The 12851-nt window shown below is 36.4% G+C and overlaps 1 protein-coding gene across 1 annotated transcript in view; it reads right to left on the bottom strand.

The window, feature by feature from the left end:
* The window catches only part of SGK1 (serum/glucocorticoid regulated kinase 1), a 105950-nt gene that overhangs the window by 29505 nt on the left and 63594 nt on the right, over positions 1-12851 (bottom strand). The gene's annotated exons all lie outside the window — the stretch shown is intronic.

The following is a 12851-nucleotide window of genomic DNA, read 5'->3' as shown; positions in this document are numbered from 1 at the left end:
GATAGAACTTGTAGTATATGTACTTGGGAAAACACATAAGGTGTACTTTAAAATGAATTCTCATTTATAATTATAGCAGAATCTATATTTATAAATAGAAGTCTATGCATATATGCAATATGCGTTATTTATTCAACCTGAAGACTTGGCCTAGGGCACATCCAACTAATAGATTCCTAACAATAAATTCCAGAGAACAGTAATCCTTTTTTTTTTCAATTTTATATGACTGTGATGTGTGGCTTTCAAACATATTTTCAATCAGGGAAGTGTAAGTCTTAGTGTTAAAAAGGATGTTCCATTTATATATATTGTAGTGTGATATTTGATTACTGTGAAAAGTCTCTAGGATTTACTATTTGGTGGATAAATTCCTTCTATTGCAGTGATAGTCAAAGTACTCAGGTTTGTCACTAAGTACATTGTCTAGTCCTGTTGGCATTTTCTTTCCACAGCAAGTCTTTATTGATGCAGTGTGTCAGTTTATAATCTGGCACAAGCTCTTTCTCTTGTTGTGAACTAGCTTCAGAGAATGTGTGAAAATCAGAATCTCATAGGGTTATCTGCACCCCCATGTTTACTGCAGCGTTATTCAATTCACCAACAGGTAGAAACAACCTAAATGCTTATGGACAGATGAATGGATAAAGAAAATGTTGTATATATAGACAATGAAATATTATTCTGCCTTAAAAAAGAAGGAAATCCTGCCATATGCAACAACATGGATGAAACTCAAGGATGTTATGCTACGTGAAACAAGCCAGACACAGAAGAACAAAGAGACTGCCTGAGACTACTTATAAGTGGTATCTAAAGTAGCAAAACACATAAAAGCAGAAAGTAGAATGGTGGTTGTCAGGAGCTGGAAGAGGGGGACATGAGGAGTTACTATATGGTGAGTATGAAGTTTTAGTTGGAGGACTGGGTAAAGCTCAGTGCTATAATGCATGTTTAGCATGCTTCAGGTCTTGTGTTCAATCTCCAGTATCTCTATTAAATAATAATAATAATAATAATAATTTTAAAAAAAAGAACTATAAAAATTATATAAAAAATAAAATTTTAGTTATGCAAGAAGATTAAGTTCCAGAGATTTGCTAAACAACATTGTGCCTGTAGTTAACATTACAATATTGCACAATTCAGTATTCTGTAAGAGGGCAGATTTCATGTTAAGTGTTCTTACCCTTCCCACACACAGAAACGTCTAGGAATATGTCATCACCCTATGCCTGTTAGTATGTCAGATAAACACATAAAATATTTGATACATAAATCTATAAGTGGTTTACATTTTAATAGAATTTTCTGGTAATATAATATGCCTTTAATTGATAGGAAACATAATTTTAGAGTAAAATTATTGTTAAAAAATCATTCAAATATAAATCTCAAGGGAAAAAAGAATGAATGTGTAGACCAGCACCAATCTGTGGATAACATTTTGAGCAGCAAAACAAAAACATCCCCCAAACTTTACTAAGCGGCCTCAGGAGAAGTTCCTTCAAAGGAATTACCTATTCCATTAAAGTCTTACCTCCAATTGTCAGAAAGGTCTTTGTAAGTTGAACTGAAATCTGGATCCTTGAAAGTTTCCTCACTAGTTCTAGCTCGTCCCTGAATTATGTGGAAGAGCTCTACTCTTTCGTTGATAAAATAATACCTAAAATATTTGAAAGTAGCAATTATGTCTCACCTTAGCCTTCCATTCCCAGATGAGCTGGCCTTCTTTCCTTCCACGTGCCTCATGAAATGGTTTTAAGTCTCTTTACTGAGATCACTCTCCCCTAGAAGACATTTTATCTGATGTGTGAGCTAACTCCCTGGGGGCTCCCAGGCCAGGATCCAGATATTAGCCACTGAAGTAAGGAACTGGTTTTGAAGAATAAGTCGGGAAGAACTACACAAGTGTTATTTCCAGATGTGAGTAATTACAATGTTTCCAAGAACCTATAAATCTAACATATTGTGGCAATAAAGAATGCTCTGCTACTTAACCATTATTTAATATTTTTTTATTCCAAAAAATCCTAATTGATTTTATAACTGTAGACCCATTTGGGAAAATGGTCATGTATGAACAGTTCTTCCTGCGTTAAGCTCTAATTACCTTGTGTTTTTGTGGTGTTTGTGCCAAACAAGCATCATTCTTTCAGATCTCATTTACTTATGAATAATTCTGTATCACTATTTGTTTGAGACATCTTCTACATTGCTCTTGTTAAATTCAGTCATCAAGAATTCCTTCTTGCTCTCTGTGTTGTTGCCATGCAAGTAGAACATGCTAGTTTTCATGATTCCCAAAGTACCTACGGCAAGTTATCTCTAGAGCTTGTAGAGTGTATTTTAACACACGTTTACCCAAATTCCTTAATAATTATACATATTGCAACTGTTTGTAAGCAGTGCCCTAAAACTCACTTGCATAGTTTGAGGTACTTCACAGAAATGAGAAAAAAATATTTTTCTTCCAAATTTTATCTTTTAAAAAAATATTTATTTATTTTTTATTGAAGTTTAGTCAAGTTACTGTGCTATGTTAATTTCTAGTGTGCAGCATAGAGTTTCAGTTATATACATATTCCTTTTTGTATTCTTTTTCATTATATCATTATGAGATACTGAATATAGTCCCTGTTCTATACAGTAGGACCTTGTTGTTTACCTATTTTATATACAGTAATTAGTATCTGCAAATCCCAAACTTCCAATTTATCCTTCCACCTTCCCCACCTAAAATTCTGTATTGGATGTCAGTCTTAACTGAGTCTTCACAAGACCCTTGTGGCTGAAGTTGTGATACATCCACAGTGGGCTCTGTGGTTCTTTCCTTCTTTCCCTGGGAAAAGATATACCAGAGGGTGTACACTCTGGAAGTCTGATTGGGGCAAAGTGAAAAGGTGATGATGTAAGAACAGCAGAACAACAGTGTAAAGTTTTTAAACATTTTATTAGAGAAAATTCCAAGCAGACACAAATGTAAACAGTAGAATAAACCTGTGTACCTATTATCCAGCTTTAACAATTATTAACATTTTGCCAGTCTCATTTCATCCATCCCCCCTTTTTTAGGCTGGAAAATTTTAAAGTAAACACCAGACATCATGATATTTCATCTGTAATTTCTTTAGAATGTGTTTTTAACTGATGTCATTTTTTTTTGCATAACCATATGCCATTTTCACAACTAACAATTTCAACAACAGCTGGATTTATTAAAGTTCAATGAAGGTTATTAAAGTATTTATTTAATAAATGACAGCAAGCACGTTCTGAAAAACAGAATAAGTACTTGGATTATTTTGCATGCAGAGCAATTTGGAGCTGATGATTAGGAAATAGAGCCTTTAAACTTGTGAGCTCTACAATGTCAAAGGAACTGATCTTCACTTATTTAAATCCCTATAGGTTTTTGGTTTTTTTTAGGTGGGGATGTCATCTTATAAAATTATTTTTCTAATAGAGTGTTATAATTTTTCAACTTATTTCCAGTGCATCCCTGGAGGGAATGAGGGAAAATCTCCTTGCTTGAGAGGACTTAAAGTGTTGAGTGTGAAGGTGAAGGGGAGAGGATCATCTCTAGGTCATTGCCAAATGCTTAATCCTTATAGTTTTGAAATCTAAGACTTTCATAAGTTACTATAACATTAGAGCATTAGAAAGACAGGGGTATTTGAATGAGGATAGAAGGATTTTAACATTATGGGACAGGATGTGGTATTAGAATATCACATTTAGGGAGATATGTTAGGTGTTTAGAAATTTTGGACAAGCTCTGGGGAATGAACCTGGACATTAAAAGTTCTGCTGATGTGAGAAATGAGCCAATGTCTTAGCTACACAAAATGTATCCAATTAATGGCAAGTTGGAATATTTGTAGGATTGCTAAAAAGAAAAGAGTTATGATCATCTTTCTCCATTCCATCTCACCCTGATTTTAAAACATTGATCCAAAATAACATACAAATATATATAAATAATCTAAAAATTGAAAAAAAAAGTCTGTGATGATGATATAGGAAAATAAATCAGAATATATGAATTTCTCTTTGGTTTATTTTTCACTTATTCATAACAACTTACTTATGATTTTTTATAAATCACTTTAGCAGTATGCTATAGTCATTAGTTCTTCCTAAAGTACAACAGAAATTCTCAAAATGCTTGTCTCTTGTTAGCCAGGGGAGTTGATTCTTTTGCATCTCAAGTTACATGATATTCAAAAGTAAGCAAGGACACTTCATATCTAGAGAAATGAAATTTTCCTCCTCAAGCTGCTTTTGTAAAGTTTTAGAAATGCCCCTTGGACACTATCACAGGGTGTAAAACCATCCTGCAAACATTAATTTTGAATTCAGTTCTGTGTATCTGGAAGGAAGAAAGGCCTTCCTTGACTTTTTTCTCTTGGATGGGTTTATTACATCCAAATGTATTTATTAAGCATTTGTTTAAATCCAAGATTGTTATAAGAACACAGAGGAAACGTATTGATTGCTTGGACTTTATATTCTGATTTTGGAACAGAACTTAGACATTCACAAAGCCAAGTGAAACCTGATATTAAGCACCTCCAAACCCAAAGTGAAGAATGTGTACAGCTATGCAGTTTGGTCAGGGTTTAAAGGAGGAAGCAATAGTGTGGGTAAAACTGTGGAGCAAGGTTTCAAAGAGGAGGGAGGATTTGACAGGTTTTCAAAATACAAAAAACATTTGGACTGGTGGGCAGGCAGTAGAAAAGTATCCAAATTGGGCAGGACAAAACAAACAAGGGTGTGGGAGCAAAACTTAACAAGGTATGTTTAAGCAACCATTGGGTGAACAATTTCATGGGACTAGAAGGCTCCTGGGAGAAATGATTGAAAACTATAACCCAGATAGTAGAAGGCTTTGAATGTTAATAAGTCCTTCACTCTGAGGGAATTCAAGAGCCTTGGCAGTTTGTGTGAGAGGCCAGAGTCCTCAAAAACCAAAACCAAGGAGATTTGGAGGCTGCTGTACCATCAGAGGGTAGTTGATGAGAGCAGAATGAGCATGGGGACTGTGAAAATGGAAAGGAAGGGATGGATGTGAAGGGCAGCTGGGATGACTTGGGGAGATTTGATGAATGGCTGAAAATGAGGGAAGATGGAGGAGTCTGAAATACTTCAGAGCTTTGGAACTTAGTGACCAAGAGGATGGTCATTTGGGGTCACAGCTGTCCATCACTCTGCACTGTGCTTAAGCCAGCATGGCTGGCTCACAGAGCACACATGGCCCCCTGTTCATGTGCTGGGTCTTCAGGCCTCCTAGGAGGGCTGACTCCATCTCTGAGCTACCCAGATCATATCCCCTCTGGGTGCCTAGTGGTGAGGCTTCCCTTAGATAGTCGTGGCAGGTGAGTTTCTCTCGTCTTCACCTCTGGGCTACAATCCTCTACCTTATACAGGACAGGATGAGAATCTACCCACACTGTTTCACTCATTTCATATCACTAAACTCCAGCCTCATATAGAGTTTGGATGGGGACAGCAGGAGTCTGATCAAGAGATTATCAAGGAATCTCATCAGAGATCATAAATCTTATCATTTCAGTCTCTGCTAGCCAATGATTTATCCTCCTTCAGTTGCTTAACATTAATTACATCCATATAATATGGAGCATAGGGACTATTCTTGGCCCCTGAATAGATTGTGATTCCAAGCAAGTAGACAACTGCTCTTCCTTTTGTGGCTTTATTTCATTTGCATTCTTGTTGGGGTCTGATATTTTTCAATTTGGCCCTTGTGACTATGAATTGCTTAAGGCAATTTACCACCCAACCCACTTTGCTTATTTATGTTTCCTACTTGGCCCAGCAAGGGTTTCAGTTTCACAAGGTCAAGATATCCAGGTTAAACCTCTATTAAATCAGATGTTTTCTGTATTCTACACCAGTAGTAGAGTTCAGAGGATCAGAGATTCGGGGAGCTGGAAGAGATCTTCTTTGCTTTATGGATGAGGAAACTGAAGTCTAGAGGGAAGTGTAGCTTAAGTTAGTGACTGATTGAGGGCTAAAGTTCAAGTCTCCACAGTTATATTTCAAGATGCCAGATGAGAACTGATACTGGTTTCTTAAGACTTGGATCTATCCTCAATTTTGAAATTAATTCTATGATACATTTAATTCAATACTTGTGGATGACATTATTTAGTAGGTACAGTGCTAGGAGCCACAATGTGGATGGGAACCAGACGGATGTGTCACTGCCTTCATGGAAATTATTTTCTAATGCTGGTGATTGAAATGAGCACTGTGGAGACAATAAACAGGGTGACACGAGTAGGGAGTGGGGCCATATAAGGTCATTTTAGGTGCTTTAAGGGAGTCCACCTTCTTTCATATTCTTTCAATGATATTGCCAGAATCAACAATCACACATCTGCATGTATAAACTAAAGCACAAAGTAGGCACATGGAATTGGTTTGACTGGAATCCAGGTCAAACTTTTATGTATTTTATACCAAATCACATAATTAAATTCTTAAGTAAAAATTATTTCGGGCCATGGTGTTTGTAGATTGTTCCTGGCTCAGAAAAGGAAATCAATGCATGTTTATTGACTATGCCATTGATTTGGTAGAACTCAAAAGATGTTAAAGTGGCCAAAGTGAATATGTCACTGAATAAAAGTATTTTGCGGGCAGAATGGATTTAACAGATGACTTAGGTCAGCCCCTTATTTAATAGATGGGAAAATGGATTCAGAAGGAGGTAGAGTGACTCACAGAAGGTCACATGGAGAGACAGAAGTTATTTATTTTGTTTATAATCCATCCATTGTGATTAAGAGAAGCATCCTTGCATTTACCACTTACTTTAAATCATTTACATAGAAAGAATTATACACCTGTTAGGAGCTTGGGCTCTGGAGTCAGACAGACCTGGAACAAAATATGGCAGCCCCACACTTGGCTCTGCATGTGACCCTGGGCAATTACACAATCTCTCTTCACCTAAGTCCCCTTATTGGAAAAAATGGCAAAGTTAGAGTTAGGGTTAATGTTAGGGTTAGGGTTAGAAGTTAATCCTCTAGGGCTCAATAATTTGTAAGAGTTATTATTATTCATGGCCATGAAATCATATGTGTTAACAGGAGTATCATGACTTAGAAGAGGCTGGGAGAAATAGAATCTTTTGATACAAAAAGCTTGCTCTGTTAATTGAGTTATCTGTGTGCAAGTAATATCAGTGAAAATAAAAAGACATCTTTACAGGCGTTGTGCTTGCTGAGCGTGCAGACTGGCACTTTCTTTGCTCAGTTATCTGCATAACTCTCATTGCTTTCCAGTGGTTTTCAATCATGGCTACACATTGCAATGAGGAACTTAAAAAATAAGTACCAATGCCAGGACGCCGTGCACGAAGAGAGGGGACTGGGGTGTTAGTTTATTTTTAAACTCCCCAAGAATCTCTAACATGCTTAAACCAACTTCTCTCAAACAGAAGTAATATGGATTAAATGGTATTTATCCACTGGGTACAGGGTAGAAACTAAATGTGGCAATTTCAAGGTTACTGTACTATCTAAAGGTAATATAAAGAATGATTCCCAGGCCTAAGATAATCGATGAACAAACATCACACTCCTAAGCTTTATGGGGAAAAGAGAAATGCCTTGACTATCTCGAACTGCCAATGACAATATATTTCTTAGTATTCTTCTCCTTGAACTTACCTCCAAAAAGGTATTTGACAGGAGGGGGAAAAAAACCAGAAATCTGGATCTGGATTTTGTGTAGGGTTCTAGGAGAAATATTTCTACTGCTTCTCTGCACAGAAGCTATGTCAGATTCAAGGCCAATGTGATTATAATTTGCTATGTGCTATAACTCTTAATGTTCAATTTTCTTTTAATAAAAAACGTCTGATACTCAATCTTCCAATAACACTTTAGCCATAGAGTCTAAATTGTCAAATGCCATTGCCAACAAATGTATGGTTTATTTTTCCCTCTGTGAATGGAACTAGACATCTCCATTTAAATACCTGCTGTTTTTCTTTTGCAGCAGGCTAGCCGTACAGTATTTAATGGTCTACAGGTCTAAAAATACTTCTTATATGCTTTGGCTTGCAGAGTGCTTCTGCAAAAACAGTTAATATTCTGGCCATCCCAAGAGTTGAGAATGTTGAGTTAATTTTTTACAGAGGTTCCCAGATGTGCTGGAAGACTCACTCACAGCCAGTCTGGCCAACATTTTTTTTTTTAAGCGTCATCTGACCTTTCTTGTATCTGATATGAAACACATGTTAAAAACAATACCTGACAATTACGAAATGCATTTTTTGCATAAGAAAAACCACCATGAATGCATCTTTTACAAAGGTTCGTATGGCAGGGATGGAAGGTTTTCATTGTGAAACTTTGCTAGCAGTTAGCCAAGTTAATCATCCATCTTGACAATGATTCTTTATCCAACAGCTCTTTGGTTTTCAGTGGGTAAGTCATTAGGCTCATGGAGAAATAAGTGGGAGAATGTCCAGAGAATGAAAAACATCTATATAACATGTGGAGAAGTGGAGAGTTTTCCTTAATACTAAATTTCAATTTTAAGAGGTGCAGGGTCTGATCCCAGCCAGATCACTTGAGCTCCTGACTTCTGGGAAGTAAGCAGAATAACCATGTGAGTCTGTGCAAGTTCCAAGAAGATCCTGCATTAGTTGTTTTCCTCTGCAGGTATTTTCCATACCCAGTTTTACTTTGGCCTTTTCTTTCTATGTTTTCTTTTCTATTTACTTCTCAGTGGGCTCTAGAAAATCCTTAAGTGAACGGAGTTTGCATTTTATCATTCCTTTTAGAGATCCTATAATATTTATGAAATAGAATTCTGGATCCAGAGTTTGGCCAAGGATCACATAGACATTCCAGAGACTTAAAGGCAAGAGATGGCTACCGAGGAGGGAATAGTGCCACCCTTAGCTGTCTTAAAAAGGAAAAAAAATGCCACTGCAATCCAGTATGGAAATTTTCTGAGACTTAGAATATCAAGCATTTCAAGTCACACTCTATTTCAGCATAATAATTACTAAAAATATTTTTATAGAGTGTTTATAATGGGCCAGACACATTAATTATTTTTATTACTCAGTGAATCCTTAGAACGAATCTCTGGGGACTCTTGTCCCCTTTTGGGGACAAAGGAAGTGTGGACAAGTTAGCCTTTACAGTCTTATCCAGGGAGGTGACATCAGCAAAAGGCAGAGGAGGCAACTCCAACTTGCTGTGCCCTGACAGAAACATCAAAAAGCAAGCAAAAATCATCAGAACTAAATTTTTTACAACTCTGGAAAAGAGTTGAAGGTTTACAACAAACAAGCAAAGGCAGAATAAAATAAGAAAGGAGAGGGCAACCTTGTAGGAAACCTTCGTAATGTTTTTAGGTGCCTGTTCCCACCCCCTCCCTACTTGGTGGCAGTCTTGAAGAGTTAACACTCACCCTCCCTACAACTGCCTCCTTAGTCCCTGGTCCCATAGTGATGCCTGAGAGTTACCTAAGGACCGAAGCAAGGGGATCATCACTCATCCAGGCCAGAAGAGCAGCAGGCATTGCTGGAAACACTTGTAAGGCAATAAATAAGCTGCAGCAAAGGACTACTCTTAAACCAAGGAGGAAACACATATTGTTCTACGTGCTTCACATTAACTAACTCACTTTATGCTCACCATGTTCCTAAGAGAAAGGTATTATTATCATGATCCCCATTTTACAGATGAGGAAACTGAGGTACCTTGGAAATGGTAAATGTAGCTAGTAAGCCCTGGTGTTTAATTGCTACACTATAGTGCCTCCTGATACAATCACACTTGAAGTCAAATGACTTAGAATATAACTATTATATGTGAGGATATTAATAAAATCTTATTTGAAAATTTTATCTGGAGTTTACTCTTTTGAACTTTAGAGCTTATATCTACCTTTTTTTTTTAAACTCATTTGAAAGACAAGAGCAAGTGGAATTCATTCTTGATAGCATTGGTATTCACTTTCTTCCCAGATGGTGTAAAATATATTACTGTTTCAACTGTTAGTTTGTTGTGAGGAAATGAAGATGATTAAATAAGATACCTTTTCAGAAACTAAAGGTAAAAAATTAAGGAAAATTCTCCATTTCAAGGAAATAGAAATAAAAGAAGGAGGAAGGAGAAAGCAAAAAAGGCACAAAAAATATATACTTCCTGAATAAAACAAAGTCTTTCTATTGCTTATTATTTGTAATTATTCCTAGACCAGCATTCTGTAGAAAAGGGACAGTGTTCTGAATTATTCACCAATTTCCAGTGTCTTAGCATGGTAGCAGACTGGCATCAACCTTAGCAGTCAATCAATAAAGACTTGGTGTATAAATAAATGATAAACCATGGTTTTGTTTTTATACATATCTTCCTATTCAGTTCTGCTCGAAACAGAAGTGTGTTCTAGGCAAACAGGGGTAGGTGATTGCTTACGTTACTTCATTTTCTCCCATGGGGAGTTACAAAAACTGTTTACAAAGAGAATGACAATTCTGGTCTCGTACCTGCTGTGGCTGCAGGTTATAAATCACTGGGGCTGCAGAAGACAGATACTCAGGGGTAGACTTATGGCAAGGCTTTGTCTCACGTATGCTGTGCTTGTTACTTATCTCGACTTGGTCCCCAAACCTCCCTTACTCTTTCCACTGAGTATTTTAACCTAACAAGAGTAAACTTGCAGTATTCAAGTGCATAATAGAAACTGAATCTGAACAGTCTATTACTTCAACATCTGCTAAAGTCACTCCATCCTGTTTCATTTGCTCTATAATCACAAAAGTGCCAACTCCATTAATATTGGTCACATGTGCTTAGTTTTTTTAAAAGGAGATGGAAGAATATCTTTTCTGAACATTCATGGAAGTTATCCATTTTTTTAACTAAGTTGATTTTTTTTAACATTTTTTATTGATTTATAATCATTTAACTAAGTTGAATATTAAGGAGAAAGATTATTCCTGATTGTCTATCTCCAGTCCCATAATCACCACCCATGATTTCTCATAGAGCTATACAGAAAATGCCCACGCATACGTGCACGAATCTCTATCTGCAATGATTTCCTCTGTGTGTGTGTGCGTGCATGCTCACACAAACATCTCTGAACTTTGCTTTCTGTAGAAAAGAGCAAGAATGAGGCCTCAGGGTCAGAAAGGGGGAAATCAGGTAAAAAGAAAAGAAAAAGGCTTGCTTAGAATCTCTGTGATTTCTTTCCTGAACTCAAACATTTCTTTTATCAAAACCTTGCTGCCCAATGTTAGCCACTAAAAAGTCTATATGTACGCAAAAGGGCATTTAGTTCAGGGCATAAGAGTTTGATGTGATAATTAACAGGACCTGACCTTGCAGTATAGCTGCTGAGTAAGGCTGCAGGACGGCTTCTCAGAACACAACGGTTTATATAACTCTCCTTGAGCTAAGTTAGACTTTAGTCCTCGGTGTTATGGAAAGTCTGCCTCAAGGATACTCAGGTAGATTATAACTGAAGACCATGCACTGGTTAATTACCATGTTCCTCAAATAATTCAAGCTACTCATTGGAAACCTAAGTGGAAAATGCCTGCCCATATATTTTATTTATTAAATTTTTTTTTTTAAATGAAGGTACTGGGCATTGAATCCTGGACCTCATGCTTGCTAAGCAAGCATTCTAACACTGAGCCGTCACCTACCTACATATTTTAAAAAATAGATATTTGACTCTTCCCCAGGTAAAAAGATGAAGTTAGCAATAGTGGTATTTGGTTAGAATACTCATGTTTGAAAAGAAGGTTATACTCGTAATAATAGATAGAATTAAATTTTTAAATGGCAATATTCAATCCTAGCAAAGGTATAGTAAAACTGGTATTCTTACGGGTTGTTCATTGTATTTTAATTTTTAAACATTTTCTGAAAGTGATTATATATAAAGAGCTTTAAGATCCTCAATACTTTGATTCCATTTACTTAATTTTAGGTCATTTATCCTCAATAAACAATTCATAAATCTATAGGCACAAAGCTGTCTTAATACTGTTCATAGTTACAAAACACTGGAAGCAACCTAATATTTAATGGGGAAATGACTGAGTAAAGACATAGCCACTATTCACATGGTGCCTCTGAAGTGTTTTTATATAGAGAAATGTTGCCACATTATGTTACATAAAAGACATCACAATATAAAATTGTACTTCAATTGTGTATAGAAGGACAGACGAATCAATGCATGAAGAAATGTTTGTTGTTTTACGCTAGTGAGATTATGGATGCTTTTCTTTTGTCTCTTATTTCTTTGATTTTTAATAATATTTTATATTTTCTTCATAATTTAAAAATTATCTACCATCTGTATCTATAAATCAATCAATCAATCAATCTATCTATCTATCTACCTACCTACCTACCTACCTACCTATCTTAATGCAAACAGAACTGCTCTGTCCATATCTAGGAAATGGATTGTAAGGATGAATATCCTAATGATTAGAAAAGTCCCTGATTCAAAATGTTACTATAAAAACGATCAATAAACAAATGATACGATTTTGAGGTATAAGCACAGAATTAGTGATGAGCATGAATGCACATGTACACCACCCCCAGTCTTCTGTTCTAATCTGGTGCTCTCAAGTTTCTCTGGACTTGTGCAAAGATGAGGCTCTCTAGCACTAATTCCTGACAGGACTATTTTGTGTCATTGGGAAAAGGGGGAATGGGGAAGGAAGATTTTCCTTTAAGCCCTAGAGCCTCAGTCATTATTTCCATTGCCTGCTTTCCCCATGGACCTGGTTCTCTCCCAAGATAAATGAAAATCCACATGCCGAGGCAAGA

Source organism: Camelus dromedarius, chromosome 6 (assembly GCF_036321535.1).
Source record: "Camelus dromedarius isolate mCamDro1 chromosome 6, mCamDro1.pat, whole genome shotgun sequence".
NCBI classification, from domain to species: Eukaryota; Metazoa; Chordata; class Mammalia; order Artiodactyla; family Camelidae; genus Camelus; species Camelus dromedarius.
This window is presented reverse-complemented; position numbering and strand designations above follow the sequence as displayed.